Source organism: Tursiops truncatus, chromosome 12 (genome assembly GCF_011762595.2).
Source record: "Tursiops truncatus isolate mTurTru1 chromosome 12, mTurTru1.mat.Y, whole genome shotgun sequence".
In the NCBI taxonomy this organism is placed as follows: Eukaryota; Metazoa; Chordata; class Mammalia; order Artiodactyla; family Delphinidae; genus Tursiops; species Tursiops truncatus.
In genome coordinates, this window is record NC_047045.1 from 79,616,133 (window position 1) to 79,637,608 (window position 21,476).

The 21,476-nt window shown below is 41.6% G+C and overlaps 1 protein-coding gene across 2 annotated transcripts in view; it reads right to left on the reverse strand.

Moving 5' to 3' along the window:
* Positions 1 to 21,476, reverse strand: part of TMEM242 (transmembrane protein 242) — an 85,722-nt gene that overhangs the window by 47,734 nt on the left and 16,512 nt on the right. The window contains exons 3-4 of one of the 2 annotated variants that reach the window (XR_012324946.1): positions 8,908 to 8,954; positions 6,210 to 7,010 (exon numbers count right to left, since the gene is read on the reverse strand). The gene's annotated coding sequence lies outside the window, so the exon portion shown is untranslated. Of the gene's footprint in view, positions 1 to 6,209; positions 8,955 to 21,476 lie in introns of both variants that reach the window. The other variant, XR_012324945.1, reaches the window with a different exon arrangement.

The window sequence follows — 21,476 nt, forward strand, 5'->3', positions numbered from 1 at the left end:
TTGTCCAGCCGAAGGGACTGGATGGCTAGCATGCTGAACTGAAGTGAATGGCACAACCGCAGCCGGGAGAGCAGAGGAGCACCCTAAGGGGTTGCTAACACGGAGCTTCAAGGCTGCCCCAGAGCGGCTCAGCGCCAGCGGCCAACAGACAGACCCGGTCTTCACAGACTGGGAGGCTAATTTGCAAAAGGTGGTGGATTCAGTAAGCGGCCATTGAGAGGAGGAGGCTGGTAGTCATAGAAAATCTTTTCAGCCTCTCAAAGACAGACACATGACATCATCTTTTAAAATGAGGCAATCTGTCATTCTTGTTCAGTCTGAACGACAACAGCAAAAGCCATGAACTTCTTGAGATGGGGATGGAGATCTTTATTCATTTTTATACGTCCCGGCTCTCAGGGTGTTACCTGGTCATGTATAATAAATAAATGTTGGATGAAAGAGTAAATGAATGCATCAGTTAAAATGCAGTTAATAGCCCAAACCTGGGCTCTGGTCCTAAACCACTTCTCAGCTATGTGAACTTGATTAGGTTATTAGGCTCACTTACCTCAGTTTCCTCACCTGCAAAATACAGAAACTGATAGAACCCACCTCATAGTATTGCCATAAGAATGAAATGAAGCAGTGTAAGTAAAGGAGTTAGCATAGTGCCTGGCACAAACACTTATTGCATCATAGCTCTAGTTATCATGCCCTTCGATTCCAGTAGCTGTTTTGCAGCATTGCCTATAGAGATTTTTTAAAATTATAGATGCCCAGGGCCTACCACTGGAGTTCACGGCTCTGAAGGTCCAGGCAGGGCGGTTTAAAAGCTCCACTGAGCTTCTGATAATGAGCCAGGTTGAGCACTACTGCTCTGTTCAAATTTCTGTGTGGGAGAAAGCACAAAGAATTTATTTAACTTTGGATTCTTTGGAAGCACAGTGTCAGAATCTGAAAGAGCCCTTTAAGCTGGCAAATGCTGTGCTAATTTGTTGAAGGTCCCGAGACTTAACCTTCCCCCTATACACAATGGTGACCATAGCAGCTAACATTTATTGAGTGTTTTCTGTGTGTCTGGCATTACCCTAAGTGCTTCAAATAAATTATCTCATTTAGTCTTCTCCATTGTGGACCAAAAACAAAACAAAACAAAAACAACAAAAAAACTGTTGCCTGCCATCCCAGTGAACAATGAATGTTGCCCTCCATCAAGCCATCAGGCACTGCAGCCACCCCCATGGCGCTCCCTGAGGGCAATTCAGGCTGCAGAAAAACAGGATACTGGTGATAGTTAAGGTGCATCTCAAAGGAATAAATTCAATGAGCCCAGACTCTTGCATCTTCCCATACTTAAAAAAGCACTAAAATCATTAACTTGAGATGTCTGGTTTTTGTGATTAGCAGTAATCTCTTGATGCTCGACTACATTTTTGTTTTTGTAGCAAAAACTCCTAAATATCCTGGCTCCTCCCTTACCTCTTTGGAACAGTTCCTCAGAGCTATCTGAGAGGCTGATTCCCAGGCTATAGTGCTAAGTAAGGTCTTCAAATAAAGCTTTTAGGTTATGCGTTTTCAGTCAAAACCATAAACTCTGAGAAACTAACTTGCTCAATGCACACAGCTGTGAAGTAGCAGAGCCAGTATTTAAAAGCAGCCCCATCAAGTCCTCATCTGCCCCCGAGGGGTCCTCAAGCTTGAGCTTGGTAATTGGACTCATCTGCAAGGACTTGTTGACCACAGATTGCTGGTCTCCAATCCCAGAGTTTTTGATTCGGTAGGGCTAGGGTGGGTTTTGAGAACATGCATGTCTAACAAGTTCCCGAGTGATGTTGATGCTTCAGGTTCCACTTGGAGACCATCTTCTCTCTGTCTTACTCAGGTGTAAGTAAGTTTACTTTAAAGGTGTAAAAGTTTACACCTTTAAAATCCATATGAACAGGCAGTACTGAAATAAAATCAATCATTCAAAAACTCCCAACAAACAAAGTCCAGGACCGTTTTAACATTTGGAATTCTGTTCTCTCAAGACTGTTTAGAGAGAAAAAGTGCTGACTCCTCGACTCTCCCCATTCTTTGCTGTTCCCCCCAAAAAGCACAGAAATTTTTGATTTTAAGGATTATATTACTATTTACTGTTAGAAACAGAAGAGAGATAAAACATCCTTAAATTTAGGGAAGTTACAGTGTCCTGGACTCTGGAGCCTGTCTCCATTTTGAGACAGTAACTACAAACCCTGTTGGGCACCTGTCTGTTTTTATTTCTGAGCATGTGGTTCACAAACTTCTATCTTCTTTCTAACTCCCCAAAGTAAAGGACAGCTTTCCTCCTTCCTACGCAAAAGCTTACTTTCCTGGTAAACAGAGGGCAGAGAGGCAATTAAAGCAAACCAACGGGTAATCTTTGCCTTAGCAAGCAATTTACATTTTGAGGATCCTTGTCAGATACACACCTTGGAGAGGAGGGACTGAGAGCTACTTGGACAAGGCGAGCTTGTGGGGGAATTACATCACCATCCCCCAGCCTGTTGTGCCTTGTTCTCTCCCAGGTCCTGGGGGATGGTGATTTCAAGGCCTGGGAAACACGTCTGGTACAAGGATGGAGAGTCCCTGGCCCGGAGATTAGAACCACATTCCAGGCATCCCAAGTTAGAATGCTTAAAGAAAACATATTTTAAAGACAATGTCACTCGTATTTCTATAGTGCACACAATTAGGTATTTCAGGTGCAATCTGATTAGCTGGTCTGTTCTAGGAACCCTGAAATCTCACCTAGACTGGTTTCTATGGAAATGCATGATGCAAGCTCCAAACAGGAGACTTGCAAACATTTGGAGCACAGTGTCTTTGCAAGACATTGACACTATTTCTAAAACAGCCAGACAGAGCATTCCAAGTGGAAACCAGTTATCAGTTCCTAAACAGTGCCCCGTGCAATGCGAGCAGGACTGCCTTTTCAACGGAAGCATGAGTCCCTTTTAGAAAAATGTAATAGAACTGTCTCACAAGCAAAAGAGCATGCTGGGAAAGCAAGTTCATCTGAGACAGACTCTGTTGCTATTTTGGTGTTTGTTTTAGTCAGCTCAAAGTCCATACCAGTGATGCCTCTGACCACATTCTTATTTCAAACCTTTTGGCCCCTGTAGATTCTATTTCAAATTGTGAAAGCTAGAAACCTGTTAGCATTGCAGTTCCCAGAATTTGGGTAGCCCTAGCTCTAGCTAATTCCAAACACTGATGGGCTTTTTTCCCCAACTAGTTTTTAAAAATATTTCTTGAGAGATTCAATTTCTCCCTGTTTGAAGTATGAGGTTGAATTCTTTTTAAAATCTCATAAGGATCACATAGGATCCTTAGTAGGATCATTCTTCTCACTACTTCCTGATATAAGATAGCTGTCAAAAATGTAGTGCAGAGATTAAAAATTATTGCCTAATTAAGTGTGTGCATAGAAGAAAAGATCCACTGGATCTTACACTGATTTATTAATGGAGGTTACCTTGAGCAAAGGGGGAGGTAAAGTTTTCTATTCGTATCTCTTATACTTTCTACCTTAATAAGTAAAATGATGACCAAAGCAACATTTTTACATATTTCTATAATGTTTGAATCATTTTTAACAAAGGACTTGTTACTTTTATGAAAAGGGAAAAAAAAGGAAAGAAAACAATAAAAATACTTTAAACTATATCACCTTATTTAAAAGATAGATTTTTCTGTCTAAGTAGAAATATTATGTAGGTTTCCAGAGTTACTCACCAGACTCTCCAGCAGGATATCCAGGGACAACACTCTTGGAAAGCAAGGAAGCAAGAGTGAGAAGCATGTGTCAGAAGGAGAGACTCCAGGCTGGCTGAGAACCCTGCATGGTATTTGCATCCCCTGGTGGACTACCAGAGCCTCTTGAATGCTTCCCAATATCTGCTCTGGATTCCCAAAGTTATAGCTATTTTGAAGTGCACGACAATCAATATCATGTAATATAAATGGCAAGTATGGTAATAATTCCTCTTCAGTGAGCTGAAACTAGACTTCCAAAGCTTGAGTCGCATTACTCACTTCCAGCATTTCATGCCTTATCTCTTAGAATTGCAGTCTGTAACTCCCAGGTTGAATAATATAAGTCTATCTTCATCACAGTAATTGAAATTTGCCATTACAGGTTCCTTCCTTTCATTTTTTCTTTATTAGAGTATCTTTTTAATATTTTTCTACATTATCAGTTGAGTTGTTATTGATAGACCAGAAATCTTTTTGAAAGGTGTTATATTTCATCAACCACTAGATATTTTCTTTAAAAAAAAATGATGCACATAATTTCTTTTAACTATGTTCCTCGACTTTCTTGTGAGGATCAAATATGATCACATTTGTTCAAGTATTTTGTAAATTGTCAAGTATTCTGGCAACATAAAGCATGATTATTTTTAGTCCTGTGTGTGTATCCCAGTCGTAGAAAACCCTTTAACACTGCCAAAACTGAAATATCTTTCCACTTATGCCAGTATTATCACTTTGCCAGTATTTCGTATACAGCCCCACGTTTCACTCACGTTTACTGAGATCCATGATATCAACCACTAGTGTCATTAGTGCTTATTATGTGTATTGTGTTTATTTTTATTAATTATCCCCTCTTATTCTGATGTATTAAAGATCATAAACTACAAAATGACTAAAAAGACAGGTTCTATTACATGTATGATAGAAGAGTGACTATATGAACTAGAAGAAGAAAACTTTCTTGACTAAATACTATGTTTAGATAGATTTTAGTTTCATTCATTCAGCAAGTATTAACTGAGCACCTGTTATGGTCTTGGCCCTGGCTTTACTGTGGTGAAGTCAAGAGGCACAGCTCTTGGTTTTTTGGAGCATATAGTTCCATGGCCCTCAATTTTCTAAGTAAGTAAGAATTTCATCAAGGCATTTTTTTGTTTCAACTTTTGTAGTTGATATTCTTTCTACCTATATTTCTTCTACTTTCTGCCTTAAAAAGTAAAATAAGGACAGAAGCAACATTTTTATTTCTTGCTTTCGAAATCTACACTGCTCAAGGTCACCCCTCTGAATATTAACTATTATTGCACATGTGGATATAGAGAGCCTAGGAGATGGGTCAGCACTTGTACTGAATCTGGACTGTGGGATCTTGGAATTCAGAGCGGGGCATGCGAGTAAGTGGCTAGTTCCCAGAAGTAGGCCCAGCATCTGAGACCCCAACAAATGACTCAGAAGCAAGTGGGCTTATTCTGGGGGACAAAGCACATGCCTAAGGGGTCACTGCAAGAGAGGTCTTCACTTCAGGTGGTCTAGTTGTGAGATGAAGTGAGAGGATTTCTCAATCATGAATATGACATCATGAGATCCAGGGCAGGGGAGAGAGTTCAGAACCTCAGGCAGGAAGCCTGGCATTACCAAGAGATTGGTTCACGGATAATAGGTCCTGACCTTGGGCAGAACTGAAGACCCAGAGATGGTAACTGGTCACTGCAAGGCACAAACCCAGTTAAAATAGCAAGGGCACCAAAAAAGAGACCATGGTCAGGAGCCCAGTTATCAGATCCGGAGCACTGAGAGTCAGCAGGACTCTGTGCTGAGTTAGCAAGATGAGGTGAGAGGCCCAAGGTTCCGTAAATAGAGCCTGATCAGGTCTTCAGCCCTACAGGCATGGAGGGCTGGAGGAGAGGAAGGGAAGCAGACAGGACCCCTGCTTTATTTGTGCGACTTGTTCATTTGCACGAGGGCCTCCATCTGGGGGGACAGGTGGAACTGGAATCCAGCCTGCAGTCCGCTCACCAGGACTTGTGCCCTAGTGCAGAGCTGCAAATGCCCCCAGGAAGGAGCACTATTTCTCATTCACAAAAAGGTATCACATGGGTCAGTACTAGCTTTGGAAACATATTTGGAAACTTGATTTTCAGAAGCTAGAAGCCAATTTAAAATATCCCAGCTGATGGGAGTATATCTCTTACCTTAAGTGTATTCAAGCAGAAAAAAAATCTTGAGAAAGATTTCAAAGTATCCAGGACTAGAGTCTCATAAACAATTGTATGGCTAAAGAAGTGCTAAAACGCATATAGATTCAAAGTGCCTTTGAAATTCAGAGAATAAGTCAGAAAAATGTTACTTCCAAAGAGTGCTAGCATGCTCAAACTACTTGACTTTACACAATATGAAAAAATATACACGTGGCCTTTGGACAACTTTTTATAATTTTGACTCACCAACTATTGTGCTCTGTGTTTAAAAGAAGTGTCTAGGGCTTCCCTGGTGGCGCAGTGGTTGAGAGTCCGCCTGCTGATGCAGGGGACGCCGGTCCGTGCCCCGGTCCGGGAGGATCCCACGTGCCGTGGAGCGGCTGGGCCCGTGAGCCATGGCCGCTGAGCCTGCGCGTCCGGAGCCTGTGCTCCGCAACGGGAGAGGCCCCAACAGTGAGAGGCCCGCGTACCGCAAAAACAAAAACAAAAAAGAAGTGTCAGTGGTTACTTCTCACTGGGCCATACACTTTCACCTTAGTGACATATTTTACTGAGATTTGATGCTTTTGATTTACTTTTTCATATAAAAATAATAACCTCTTAGAATGGTACGATATAGCATGATAAAATATTTCACTATATAGTAAATTACATGCAATTTAAAAGAGAGTGTTTCATTTAGGTCAGCTGTACAGGGCCCAATGCCCTTTTAGAAACATTCAGAGCATTTGATGGATTCATTGCTGAGTGAACTATAAATAAATACAACCTCAAATTCCAGACAATGAAAATGTGCTAGGGGATACCTCAAAGCTGCCACCATTAATGACTCCTCTTTCAAGGTGAGAGAAAAAGCCTGGACAGGTTGTCTGGAAGCCAGGGTCAAGTTCCCAGCCCTGCCAGGCGTGGGGAATGATTGTCTCCACATCTCTTAATAGGGGCTTCACTGTCCTCCTCCGTAAAATGAGTGAATAGATCAGCACTCTTCAAAATACGTTTCATGGCATGTCAGTTCCAGAGCTGTTAGGTGCTACCTGGAAAAAAAGGCTGGGGGTGGGGGTGGTGTGTTCAAAGAAATTTGGCAAACAAGATATAACAGGTTGCTTTGCTGTAGGGCTTCCCAGAGTCTTCAAGAGGAGGACACAGTAAGCAATGATTCTGCAGGGAATCTGAGCATGGAACCCTTTGTTTAGGAGCATAGTGTATACTTTATAGTTTGAGAAATTCTGAACCAGCTGCTCACTAGGATTGTTTCTACCATCCGTCCCCTCCCCCCCCAACTCTATGATGCTAGCTAAGTTTGGAGAAATGAGGCTATTTCATTTAGGGGGCAGAGAGCAATGCCTACCCTTCTTACAGCTCAAGGTCAGATCTAAAACTTAAGGTCTCCACCCAGCAGTTAGTCTGAACCCAAAGGGTGGCTGGATTAGTGAAGACCAGATTTCACTCAGGGGTCTAAGTTCTAATTCTACTTGAGCCAAAAATAACATCTCACTTTCCCAAGTCAAATTTAGAGCTATTCTTCCCATTCTAAGAGAGAAGAAAAAGGTCTATTTATTGGGGGGTAAAGGGGGGAAGCCAAAAGGGTCATGAATAATCTACTCATTCCAATCAATTAGGAAGAAAAACGCAGTCACCAAAGCACATTCTGAATTGGTAGAGTTGAGAAACCAAAATAGACTGACTTATGGTAGAATTAGATTTACTATTTCAAGCCCTGCTATATATTTATCCTTATTTGGTTGCTTTTAACAGAGTTGCATGACTATGGAAATAGGAGTGACCTTAAGAGGTCACGTAGCAGATCATCTTGTATCCAGGAAGGATTTCACTCAGATTCTCCTAATTACAGATTCAGCAGCAGGTCCATCTTGACTCCTGACTGTAAGGTAACCAGTTAGCTTAGGCACATTCTTCTACATTATACATAATTTCTCTTAAAGGAATGCCATGTGCTGTGGTTATGAGTGTAGCACATACTGGAGAAACCCAGTGGTGTGCTGTATGCCGATCACAGCCTCAGCTTCTGGGGAAAATGGCCAAAGGAGTTCCACTCGCAGAGGCTTCATGGCACATGATCACGTGACCCAGTTGCCCTGGCCAAAGCACATCGGACCAGGATCACCACCAGATCCAAAGGCTGTTATCTGTAGGTCAGCAACTCTGCCAAACAGGAGCCCCATTTACGGGGGTGGTGACTGCGGTGGAGGGAAATCTTAACCATGTCATCGAAGAAGAAATAGATCAGAGAAAGTGTTAAAGGAGGAAGTAGAATCTCCCAGAGACACAGGGAGAAGCTAGACTAGGTAGATTTCGTCACGATAAATAAGAGCCTCTGAAATGTCCCCCAGATGGAATTAGGAACCTTGAATTATACTGTCTCCTATCCCTAGGACTTTCTGAACAGAAGCCGGATTAACATCTGATGGAGACGAGCTAGAAGAAATTCCTGCCCTCGTGACAGGTTAGAACTTGCAAGAAGGCTTATGTCACAGGACATGGGCCAACTCAGCTCTGCCATCTCTGAAACTTGGTTTTGTCGGCAGAGCAAGAACCGATTGATCCCTCAGGGAAGAATCACGTTAATCAGGCTCACGAGTCTGAATGCCAGTTTAATACTACGTAATGAGAAATATGGTAAGAACCGTGACAGGAAGCCAGGTAACAGCCAGGAGGTGAAGTGTGACACCCCCATTCTGCAGGCTCCGGCAGATCAAGGACACAAATAACAAGTAAGGAAAACTTCTAGAATGAATTGAGGGTTCACTAGGGTGGCTGGCTGTAAAATCAATCTTATAAAAATCTTTAGCTTTCCTGTATATTAGCTATAACTGATTAAAGTACAAAACAGAGAAAAAAGATCCTACTATGTGTTGGTCACAAAACTTTACTGACGTATGAGAGAAGACTTGAATATACCACGTCTCTGGTTCAGAAAACTTACCTGTACAAGTTGTCGATTCTTCTCAGTTTATAAATTTAATGTATTTCCTGTTGAAATCCAAATAGGATCATTTAAAAAACTTGACAAGATGACTCAAAATTCATCTGAATAATAAACATTCAAGAAAGGTCAAGAAATTTTTGAAAAAGCAGTACCATGAAGGGGGACTTGCCCTGAAATGATAAAATGCATAGTAAATTACATTAATTAAAGTACTAACCGTAACAGGAATAGCTAACTAGATCCGTGGAACAGAAAAGAAGTGTATCTAATAGCTTAGTAAACAATTAAGATATTTCCAATCAGTGGAGAAAGTCCAAAAATGGTTTTGGGACAATTGGCTGGTTATCTGGAAAAAAAAGTTTAATTTCTATCTCATGTTACAATGAAACCATAAAAGTAATGAAAGAAAATATAGATGACTATCTACTGGAATACATCCTTGAGCTGGAGAAGAACTTTCTAAGCATGAAACCAAAGAAATAGATATAGACCAATTTGACTATATACAACTTAAAACTGCTCTACAGTAGACAGTGCACATTTCTCACTTAATCCCATCTCCCCTTCACCCTTGCCTGCCCCTCACTTGCTGTTGGGAGTAGCCATGTGACCAGTTCTGTTCAATGGGCATAAGTAAGAGTCAGCTGGTATTGTCTCTTCCTCCTCTGCCTAGAACAGAGACCTGATGGCTAGTGCTGCAGCAGCCATTTAGTGACCTTAAGATGACACGCAGGAGGAGGCCAAGAGAGGGCAGAGATGTGAGCCCTCACATTGTCAACTCTTTGAACCAGTTCCAACAACTTCCTCTCTATGAGGTGCTTGTTATGTGAAATAATAAGTCCTCTTTGTTTAAGCCAGTAGAGTTGGTTTCTCTGCTACTTAAAATTCATTCCTAATAGAGTCTGAGCTTAAGGCAAAATACCATATTTCAATAAAAAGCAAATAACAAACTGGGAAAAATATTTGCAAAATATGTCATGAAAGTTAATATCCCTTCTGATGTAAAGAGCTCTATAATAAATAAGAGATAGATGAATGAAAAATGGAAAAGAATATGAATAGGAACATTAAAAAGTTCAAATGTCTAATAAGTTTGTGAAAAAATTTCAGCTTCACTAGTACTCAGAAAAATTTAAGTTAAAATAATAACCTAATGATTTAGCACCTATAAAAATTGTCAAACACTGGAACAATTATGATATTTTCTGGAAAGCAATCTGGCAAAATAATTCAAATGTCTTGGAATGTCCATGCTCTTTGGGAATCTGTGCAGAGAAATGGTTAAAGAGGTCCAAAGGTTTGCTACAAGGATGTCTCCTGCGGTTCTGCTGGTAATTGCAAAATGATGCAAATGGCAGAAATGCGCAATAATGCAGCTCTGGTTAAGTAAATTTATAGGATTGCCCACCTTAAACAATGTATCCATTAACCTGCTGTAGCAGAGGCATATTTGTGGACACACAAAGATGTTCCTTATTCATCATTAAGTGAAGAGTAAGTTGCAAAGCACTTTAGTAAGGATGAAAGATTTCTATTTTTGTCAATACGTATGTTTATGTATTTTTGTGTGTGAAAAACAGCATGGAAGAAAATGTATCGAGACACTAACATTATCTCTGGGCCTGGCCCACATTTTCTGATTATTTCTGTAATAAACATGTATTGCTTTTGAAATAAGAAAATCATTACTGTAAGAATATTCCTTGGTGAGCACAGAGTTGAAACACAGGGAATTAGGATTGATTATTTAATAGCATCTGGCCAAGATAAGCTGAGGTGTTTGTCTCATTATAAGGCTACCAGAACATTCTGAGTTACTCAAGCTTGTTCCTCTGCAAGATAATTCATTGAACACAGCTGATGTCTGTTTCTGTGCTTCTCCTTCGGCTGGCCTGTTCTGACAGACATATGTTTGCTTTAGATCGTTTAATGTTTTCAGGCCAGCTAAGAGTCCTTCTGCTTTTAAGGTAACTGCATTTCTTTGTTCTGATCCAGTCCCAGTTATTTAAAGTTGAACTTTCTGAAAGTAATCTGATTTCCGAGCTTCTGGGGGGAGATGAGGGTATGCCTCACTGTCGCGCCTAAATATTGGCTGAGGGGAAGGTGTTGGATTCCTATAGAAAGATAATTAGGACTCTGCCTTACAGCGGGAAAGCAAATGAGGGATCACAAAATGATCTTTTGGCAACTCAAGCCTGTGAACTCCTGTGCTGACTTCTAATTTCCCATTTAGCATATTTCTTAATACCTCAAGCCATGAGCAAAGACTGTATTTCCCAATCTCATTTCCAAGCAATACTAAAAATGACTATTTCCCTTAAGGCAATTATAATCATGACCTTGCATGTGCCAGTTGGAAATTCTCCAGAATTTCTTTTTTAATGATGGAAAATATGTTATTAAACTAACAGCATGACTGATAGGGAAGTAGGTTGCATGGGAAAATATTGAAATTTATTATAATTACATCTATCAACCAGGGTCCCAGAAGGACATAGAAAACCTCTCAGGTGGTTCAACAGAAGATTCCTTAACGAAGGGACTCTACAGAGGAGTGGGCAGGGTTAAGAGAGGTCAAGGCACCAGAAATGAAAACAGTGGGAAGCTGTTATAGACCCTGGCCTGAAGGGAAACAGGGGGCCCGGCGAGATCTGGACTCAGGCAGGAGGTCCTCACCCTGGCAGAAGGAGTGTCATGGAGAGATGTTGCTACTTGCTGAGCCAGGCACCAAAGCATGAAGGGAACAGGGAAAAACTGCCCTGCCTCCTGCAGCCAGTGTCCTCCAGTGCCTCCCACTGCCAAATCCTATCCGAAACCAGCCAAAAGGGACCCCTCGAGTGCTCTTCGGAGCATGGAGAAAGGCAGGAAGCGTGAGGAATGGATCTGAGGGCACAAGTGGAGAATGACCATCTCCCTCCCTGAAGGGATGTTTTGTTCTTTTTTTTTCTTGCGGTACACGGGCCTCTCACTGTTGTGGCCTCTCCCATTGCAGAGCACAGGCTCCGGACGCGTAGGCCCAGCAGCCATGGCTCACGGGCCCAGCCGCTCCGCGGCATGTGGGATCTTCCCGGACTGGGACACGAACCCGTGTCCCCTGCATAGGCAGGTGGACTCTCAACCACTGCGTCACCAGGCAAGCCCTGTTTTGTTCTTTGAAAGGAGATAACACATCGAGGACAACTTTGGCAATGCTCAGCTATGCATCCTCAAGTTTCATCTAAGTATGTTTTCAGAAATGTATCATTTTCAAGAGATACTAAAAAAAAATCAAGCCCACCGGAGTCTCAGAGAAATACACTGCTATGGACTGAATGTTTGTGTGCCCCACAGATTCATAGGTTGGAACCCTAACCTCCCAGTGTGATGCTATTTGGAGGGGAGGCCTTTGGGAGGTAATTAGGTTTGGACAAGATCATGAGAACAGGACCCTCCTGATGGGACTACTGTCCTTGTAAGGAGAGTAAGAAACCAAAGCTTGCTCTCTCTCTCCACCATGTGAGGACACAGTGAGAGGGTGGCTGTCTGCAAGCCAGGAAGCGAGCCCGCATCAGAACCCGACCACACTGGCACCTTGATCTCAGACTTCCAAGTCCCCAGAACTATGAGAAATAAATTACTGTTGCTAAGCCATGGTATTCTATCACAGCAGCCGGAGCTGACTAAGACACATACCTAAAATTAAAAATGCATCTACCGAAGACAGTAGTAGCTATCGTTTATCAAGCACATGTTCGGTGCCAGGCACTGCCACGTGCTTTACCTGAACGAGCGCATTTAATCCCCGCACCATTTGACATAGGAGGAAACTGTTGTCCAAGGAATTCCTCCTGTCTTGCTCCAGATCACATAGCCAGCCAGAGTGGAAGCTTCTGTCACTGGAGGGCAGCTTCTGTCACTGGAGTGGAAGCTTCTATCACTGGAGGGCAGCTTCTGTCACTGGAGGGCAGACTGCTGGAACTGGTGCAGTGCTGCCAAAAAACAGTGTGCCCACCGTGCTAATGCCCAGGCTACTGGGGCGGGTGTTGGGGTCCTCAGCCACAGGAGGGCTGTGCGGATCTGAGAGGCCACTGAGGCACCCAGTGGTTTGCTTGTTATCATCTGGTTTCTCTCTCTGGGGTGACAGTAGGAAGACGGTGGGTCTCGTCCATCCCTATCTCCATGCTCCCTGGCACACAAGCAAATACATGACTGGCACCTGATAGAACTGATGTTTGTAACTTGCATTCTTTCGCCCAGTCACCTCGTGCTCCCTCCCATCATCGGGAAGCCTAGCTAAATGTCTTTAGATCAGTGGTTTGGAGGTGCAGTTGAACACAGAGAAAGGTTGTCACTTCTGGCCTGGATGACTAAGGTTAGTAGCCCACTAGACGGCTCTGCCAGGGCGCTGTGTAGCGGGGCCAGCGTCATCAGCATGACGACAGAGCCAGATGGAGGCATGACACATGCAGAACCAACCTTGGGATGTCATTTAAATGTCTGTAAGAGTTGTGGCCTGGCCATAAGGAAGATCAAAAGAATTCAAATTCTGGCCTGCAGTGAGGGGTTAGAGAAGGTTAACTGAAACCTTAATGGGGGTGCAGGTTTCCATCACACCCCATCAGGCAGTAACGTTGAAAGAAGATTTGGAAGATTAGGTCATGCTTCCACTTGAACCCAGGCAGCCAGGGCTTCAAGATTAACACTCTCTGTAAGGTGAGGACTTGAAGTCCCTCGGTGTCTGACTACAAAAGCTCACAGGTCCACCAGGGCTGCAGGTAGGATTGTCTGGGGCAAACGCAGGCTCTGACAAATGCAGGCTCCTCTGGGACACGCTGCCTGGCCAATAAGTGATTCCGACACCTTGAGAAGACAACCCAGGTTTTGGGGGATGATGAAATCGTTCCTTCAATGGGTGAGCTATATTTCTAGTCCTAGGAAAGTTTAGAATTAGGCATGGATCTGTTTAAGTAAATCAAACCATCATATTCATACTTTTGTGTAGTTCAGGAATACATCTGAAATCATTGAGGAGCTCTGGGTGTACTTAGATTTCACTGTGTGTCATGAAGGAATTGGATGTATTAGCGCAAAGACAGACTAGGCTTGTGATTTCAGTTTTAAATGTGTAATTAAGTAATTGATTTGAGACTTGTGATTTAAATTAAGTACAAAAATTTGATTAAACTTATAAACAGTATTGGAATGTTTAAGTGAACTGAGAATCACAGTATTTATAGGTTTAATTTGTTAGATTGATTACAGTTGTTTAAGTACTTGGACAGGCTTTACTGCTTAGGATAGGCATTTGAAGTAGTTCAAAAGAAAACTGAACACATTAAATTTATAACTGCAGTTTTACATATTTGAGGGAATTTAATTAACCAAGATGTAAATGGGAGTGATTTTTTAAAGGAGTTTTAGTCTGTGTAATTGATATAATTGGTCATTAATGAAAGAAAAAGTGAAATTAATTATTCTTGTTTTACTACATGTATAAATGGACTGAGTTGTAATTTGAACTCAGAGGTGCAAGGAAAACTCTGTTTGAAAATCTGGCATGGCTTCCTCCTTTCCAATTCCCTAACGTCTTTGCCCAAGAGGCTCAGGGGTCCCTGTGGCTTTATGAAATCAGTGGAGGGGCTGCCCACGAGATCTTGGTGACAGGCAGTGAGATATGCCACCAACTCTCTAGAAGGGATCAGGGACTTACACTGCTTACAAGGTCAGAAGGAGATCTGGCTCTGCCTCTGGGGCAGGTGAACTCAAGAAAGCCACACATACTCTTTCTAAAAAGAAATATCCTCAGAGACAGGGGCCAGCATTGGATAAAACCAGACTACGCCTGAGAGAGCCCAAGATACATCACCCTCACCCACAAACTTGCCCCCTTTACGCTTTTGCCTAGGTCAGAACTCTGGCCCTAGAGTAATATTAGCTGTTGCTATTTGTCTAGACACCATCACCACTTAACTCTGCCTTCACTTCATACGGTAGCTGGTCTAAAGGAATTATAATTTGTATTTTAAAGACAATGAGCATTACTCAGCTTTTAATAATGCACAGATCTGGGGCCTGACAGGACATAACAGAAGGTACACTCATCTGGCTGGCAGTAATTAGAAACAGAGTGACACATTTTGAGCCAAGGAATTAAACAGCCCCCAAAAGGAAGAGTCAGTACTGTAAGAATGACACAGCAGTTATATCTCAGTTATCTACTGGACTCTCCAGCTACACTCACACCTGGATAAATAAACTACAAGCAGCATCTCCAAACATGCACCACAAGTCAGGACAAGTGTGACATCAATGTGGTAGGTACCCAGTAAGAACCTGTGCTTGGACACAAGGGGTTACATCTGGTGTCTCAGAGCTGGTTATGATGAAGCAAGCACAATGCCCTCCACGTAGTGATTTTAGTTAAGTTGAGCAAAGATAAAACCTAAGTTATGTGGATTCCAATTAAATGGGACAGGGACTGAGTAAAAGATGTTTTCCCCCATGGACAGTATAATTTATTTTAGACCCCAAATTGGTGTGGTATAATTGATATGTATCTGAACAGACTTTCCAAAACACACTCATATCCTTGAGAAGCACTACCTTGCTATAACTGATAGGAAAGATGTCTGTAATTTTTGAAGGCAATCTAAGGATTTCCAATGGTTATCTTAATTTTTTAAAAAATGTACTCGACAGTAAAAAAAAAAAAAATCTTTTAGTAAGACCATCTTTTTCATCTACCAATTAGATGCACTTTCCTGGGGTGGGAAGTGAGATGGGGGCCATCTTTCCCGTGTCGGTCGTTACTGCTGACAAGCAGAGTCGTGCGTAGTCTGGGTTTATTCTCAAGCACCCAGTTGCTAGCGTTACCAGTTTTGAGTGCCTTGGTGAGATGGCTGGCTGGTTCCCTGACATCTGAATTGCAGCCGGGATGGGGGGTGTTTTTGAACTCAACACTTCCAGTGACGGCCTCCTGCAGTCCACCTGCTTGGCTGTGGCAGAGAGAGAACCCCCCAGGAGATCCACTTTGGTGGTCTTGCTTTGGGGGGTCATTCCCGGAGGTCAGCCTGAAGAAGGCAACTCCAGCCTCTCAACAATTCTTTAAGCCCGAGTTCCCTGTACTGAATCTCTTTCTGCTTAAGATAACAGTGGTTTCTGTTTCCTGGCTCTGAACCCTGACACAGTGGAAATGAGAAAGGGAGACAGTTGAAAGAAAATCCAAAGGAAGTAATGAGAGGACTTGACATTATGATGTGGAGACAAGGCAGTGAGAGGTGCCTGAGAAGGTACTTGGAAATGAGGAGCTCCGTGAACCCAAATACATGGGGGAGGTGAGGTTTGTTCAGTTTTAGACTCTGCATTTGCCATGTTAATGGATCATGTAAGGACAAATGGCTATGGAAGGACTGGAGAGTGACAGGGCCTGAGGACAGAGATTTAAGTCAATCAGCAAAAATCTAGTAACCAGAAGTGTGTGGGGTTACATAAATTCCTTGAAGGAAACATTGCAAAGAAAAGAACTGAGAATAATTCCTTATTATTTTATATTTTTATACTTCTAAAATAGGGAATCCCCTGGTGGTTCAGTGGTTAGGACTCAGTGCTTTCACTGCTGGGGACCGTGTTCGATCTCTGGAACTATGATCCCGCAAGACACGTGGCACGGCCAAAAAAAATAGTTTGCTTAAAATAGAAGTATAACATACAGTAAAGGGCACACATCTTCGATACTCAATTCAATGAATTTTTACAGAGTAAACACAGTTGAATAAAGATCTAAAACGTTACTGTCACCCAGAAACTTTCCTTATGCTTCCTGCCAGCCAAAAACCCTTCCAAAGGTAATGATTACTCTGGTTGCCGTCACTGCTGATTCTTCCTAGTTTCTGAATTTTATAAATGAAGTCGTGCAGTATGTATTCTTTTGTATCTGCATTTGGGTTTGTGTTTTTTTTTTTAAACTTAACATGGTATTTGTGAGTTTCATCCATGCTGAGCATTTACCAATAGTTTGCTCATTTTTATAGTGTTTTATAGTATTTTTATATAGTATTCCATTGCATGCCTGTCCCACATTATATTTATGTATTCTACTCTTGATGCGCATTTGTGTTATTTTTAGTTTGGGGTATTATGAACAGTGTTACAAAGAACATTCTTCTTGCACGTGTCTTTTGACGCATTTCTGTTGGGTGCATAACTAGGAGTGGAAGTGTTGGGGAACAGGGTATGTGTTTAACAGATTCTGCCAGACGATTTTCCAAAGTGGTTTTTTCAGTTAACTTTTGCTGCATCACAAACCACCTGGAGATGTAGTGACTTAAAACAGTAACTCACTATTCTTTGGGTCAGCCAAGTGGACTGAACTCATCCGGGATGGTTTGTTTGTGCTCCGTGTGTTTGGGCTGGGTTCAGTCCGGAATTAGCAGTCAGCTGGGGGCCTCATCCACTTCTCCGGCAGTTGGCTGGTTGTCTGTAGGAGAGATGGAGCTAACTGGACAACGAATCACTCTGGCAAGCCAGCCTGGGCTCATTCACTTGGTGGTGGTAGCAGGGTTGCCAAGAGCAGAAAATGAGAGCAAACTCCAACATACCAGCTCTTCTCAAGGCCTCTTCTGGTATCACATTTGCTAATGTCCCATCATCCAAAGCATGTCACACGGCCAAGCCGCGTTTCAAGGAATCTCCACAGACCTTTTGGAGGGAGAAACTGCAAAGTCAGTTGCAAATCATATGTGTCAGTTGCAAATGCACACACAGATGGGAAGAACTCATGGCCATTTTAAAATCTGCCACAGTATTTGTTCCAATTTACGCTCCTACCAGCAGTGATGAGAGGTCAGTTGCTCATGTCCTCACCAACACTTGGTATTACCGGTCCTTTTCATTTTAGCCATTCTGTTGGGTGAGTGGTAGCATTTTGTTGTGTTGTTAATTTTAATTTTCCTGGCGACTAATGCTATCAAACACCCTTCATGTGTTGATTATCAATTTGAATATACTTTTTTGGAAGAGCCTATTCAAGCCTTTGTCCAATTTTAATTGAATTATCTGCCTTCTCAATTATTTATAGGATACACACATATATATACATATATATTCATTATTTATGTATTCTCACAGCTTGTTGCTTGCCTTTTCATTATTTTTTTTTTTTTTGCCTTTTCATTATTTTAATGGTACTTCTGATAAATAGAAGTTCTTAATTTTAATAAAGTCCAGTTCTCATCTTCTACTTTACATTTAGTGTTTTTTGTGTCCTATTTAGGAACTCTTTGCCTACCCCAGGTGATGAAGATATTATTAACTTCTAGAAGCTGTATTATTTTACCTTTCACAGTTAGATCTATGATCCATCTGGAATTGATTTTGGGGTGTAGGTAGAGGATTAAGGTTAATTTTTTCCCATATTGATCCACCACCATTTATTGAAAAGAGTACTTTTCCTGAACTCTCTAGTATATTCCAGTGATTTATTTTATATCCTTTCACCAATACCACATTTATTGAATTTAGCTTTCTAATAAATCTTGATATCTGGTAATGGAAGTCTTCCAAGTTTTTTTTCTTCATCAAGATTGTTTTCACTTGTCTTGGCCCTTTGCATTTCCATATAAATTTTACAATCAATTTGTCAATTTCTAACTTGTCAGTGACCTACAGCCATTTTTGGGGAGGGGTTGCATTGAATCTATTGATTGTTTTGGATAGAATTAACCCTTAAAATTTTGGGTCTTCTAGTCTTTGAACTTGGTATATTCTTTCATTTATTTAGGTCTATTTAAAATACTCTCAGGAATGTTTTGTAGTATTCAGTGAAGAGACCCTGTGCATTTGATTTATTCCTATTTGATGATTTTTGCTGTTATTGTAAATGGTATTGTGTTTTAAATTCCCTTTTTTTTTTCCGTCATAAAGAAATAGAGTGTTTGTTTCAGAACTGTCTTGTTGCCTCTTGAGGGTAATATGTTTTTTTATTTATTTACTATTGGGATTTTTCCCCTTTAACTCCAGTTTTCAGCAGTCTTAATTTGATGTGCCTAAGTGTGGCTTGCTTTTGTATTTTCTTGCTTAGAGGTCATAGAACTTCTTGAATCTGTGGCTTGATGTCTTTTGTCAGTTTGGGGAAATAGTTTCTGCCCAATTCTTTCTCCTCTCCTGGAATTTTAATTACACATATGTTAGAATTTTCCACCATGTCCCATGTGTCTCTTTCACTTTTTTCTCTATTTTTCTTTTTTCCTTCTCTGTGCTTCAATTTGGCTTTGTGAACTGACCTATCTTCCAGTTTGCTAATTCTCTCTTCTGCTTTTAATCTATAATTAAATCTAGCTTTTGAATTCTCAATTCAGTTATATTTTTCAGTTCTTGAACTGCCATTTAATACTTTTTTAATAGACTCCAGTTCTTGGCGAAATTCTCCGCATTTTTATCTGTTTCCATGACCATGTCAATCATAGTTATTTTAAAGTGTGAGTCTGAGAACCTCAACGTCTGGATCACTCTTTCTATTGTTTTGGCTTTCTTTTTCTCTTGAATTTTGGTCATGGGTCATATTTTCTGGCATGCCTGGTAGTTTGGATTTAATGATGCACATTGTCTATAAACAATTATAGAGACTCTAAATGACGATTACCTTCCCACAGAGAAGATTTACTTTATATTGACAACTTGGTCCAATCAGGAGTTCAGCTGACTGGAGGTGAGTTTCAGGTTTTGTAAGGGCTGTTTTATCTCTGAGTTATCATACCCTTCCTCGCAGGGTGGGACCTTTCAGGGGTCTCAATTGAAAGTTTAGATTCTGTGCCAGGACCCTTCATTTTTGGAGGGTCCTGAACTCCAAGTTTTGTCTTCCTAGTACCAGGAGACCCCTAAGACCATGGTGACCCTTTTAGCCTGAGAAGCTCTCTGTTGGGTGGTTGCTTGGTTTCTTCCTCTTGGACTGTGCCTACTTAGTTTAGGAATATGTCAATGTCTTGAGGGAAAATCGCACAGGGAAAATGGGCTGGCTCCTCAAATCCTTTCAGTTTGATAGCCCTGACTTCCACTTTGTGTCTCTGCAGCCCAGTGAGACTCCTGCAACACTAGATCATCCATCCATCTATCTATCTATCTATCCTCTACACCTCAGCAAATTCCCTGGGGAAAATAGCAGTGGCAGCTATCTGGCTCACCACAGTGCATTTTTTTTCCTCTCCAGGATCTTGACCCCTTCAGTCCGGGCTGCTTTGGTTACTCTCTGTTGTTTTAATAGCTGTTTTATTTGGAGGGAGTGTTTTTTTTTTTTTAATTTTATTTATTTATTTATTTTTGGCTGTGTTGGGCCTTCGTTTCTGTGCGAGGGCTTTCTCTAGTCGCGGCGAGCGGGGGCCACTCTTCATCGCGGTGCGGGGCCCTCTCACTGTCGCGGCCTCTCTTGTTGCGGAGCACAGGCTCCAGATGCGCAGGCTCAGTAGTTGTGGCTCACAGGCCTAGTTGCTCCGCGGCATGTGGGATCTTCCCAGACCAGGGCTCAAACCCGTGTCCCCTGCACTGGCAGGCAGACTCTCAACCACTGCGCCACCAGGGAAGCACGGGAGTGTTTTTATAGCTGTTTTTGTGGGAGAGTTAGTCTGATACAAGCTACTTATTTATAGGTGTGATAGAAGTTTCCCATTCCTTAATGTTTAAAGAAGAATATTGTGTTGTCAGAAATATGTATTGTGCAAAGGGAAAGTTCTTTTGCCCTTGTGCAAGCGTCACTCAATTCTTTTGTTCCTGTGCAAGGATTCTTGAGATGCTTGTGTCTCTTCTGAGCCTCACTGCTTTATTTGTCATTTGACCTTAGGCAGACCTGGAGAGTTCTGACAATTTGATCACAGCTTTTGTAACGTTCCATTAGTCGCTGGGGACCTGAAGTTCCTCAATCTGATCTCTAGAGAACAGAATGGTTTCTGTGGCCGCTTGGGAGTGTGGCTATGGAGCAATAGATGATCCTCCAAGAGTGGGCAGGGATTCCCCTTGCAGACTCCACTGGGATAAAATACGGGTTTGTGTCATCCAAAATGCAACAAGGGCAACTGGCTTAAATAAATAATTCCCTGTTAAGATATGGCCGTTGCTGTGCCTAGGGAAATTGTTTCCATAGGAAACAACAATAAAAATAGCATTATTTTTAAACTGAGAAGAAATGACACTTTGGTATCCAGATTTTAAAATAACACAGAGTAACAGAGGAAATGTTTGAAGATTCAGCTATATTCTGATTTTACAGCGTCCTTGCTGTATTCTTTAGATTCTATTACCTGGAACCACAAAGTGGATCGTACTCCAGTGTTCATGTAATGCATTGTGGGGAGGCGGGAAATAAGGGGTGTGAGTGCGTGGTAGTCCACCCTACTCTTAGGAACAATTAAAATTGCAATCATTTTAGTATCTTATTTTATGATCATAATTTAGAGATAAGGGTTTTTTTCAAATTATGTAATCTTCACTGTTCTTATAATTAAACTCCTCTTCTGAAGAGATGGAGAAGAGGTAGTTCCTTGTAACCTGCATGTGCTTGAAAAAGGTATTGAAATATCTTCAGCCTTTCCTATAGGTCA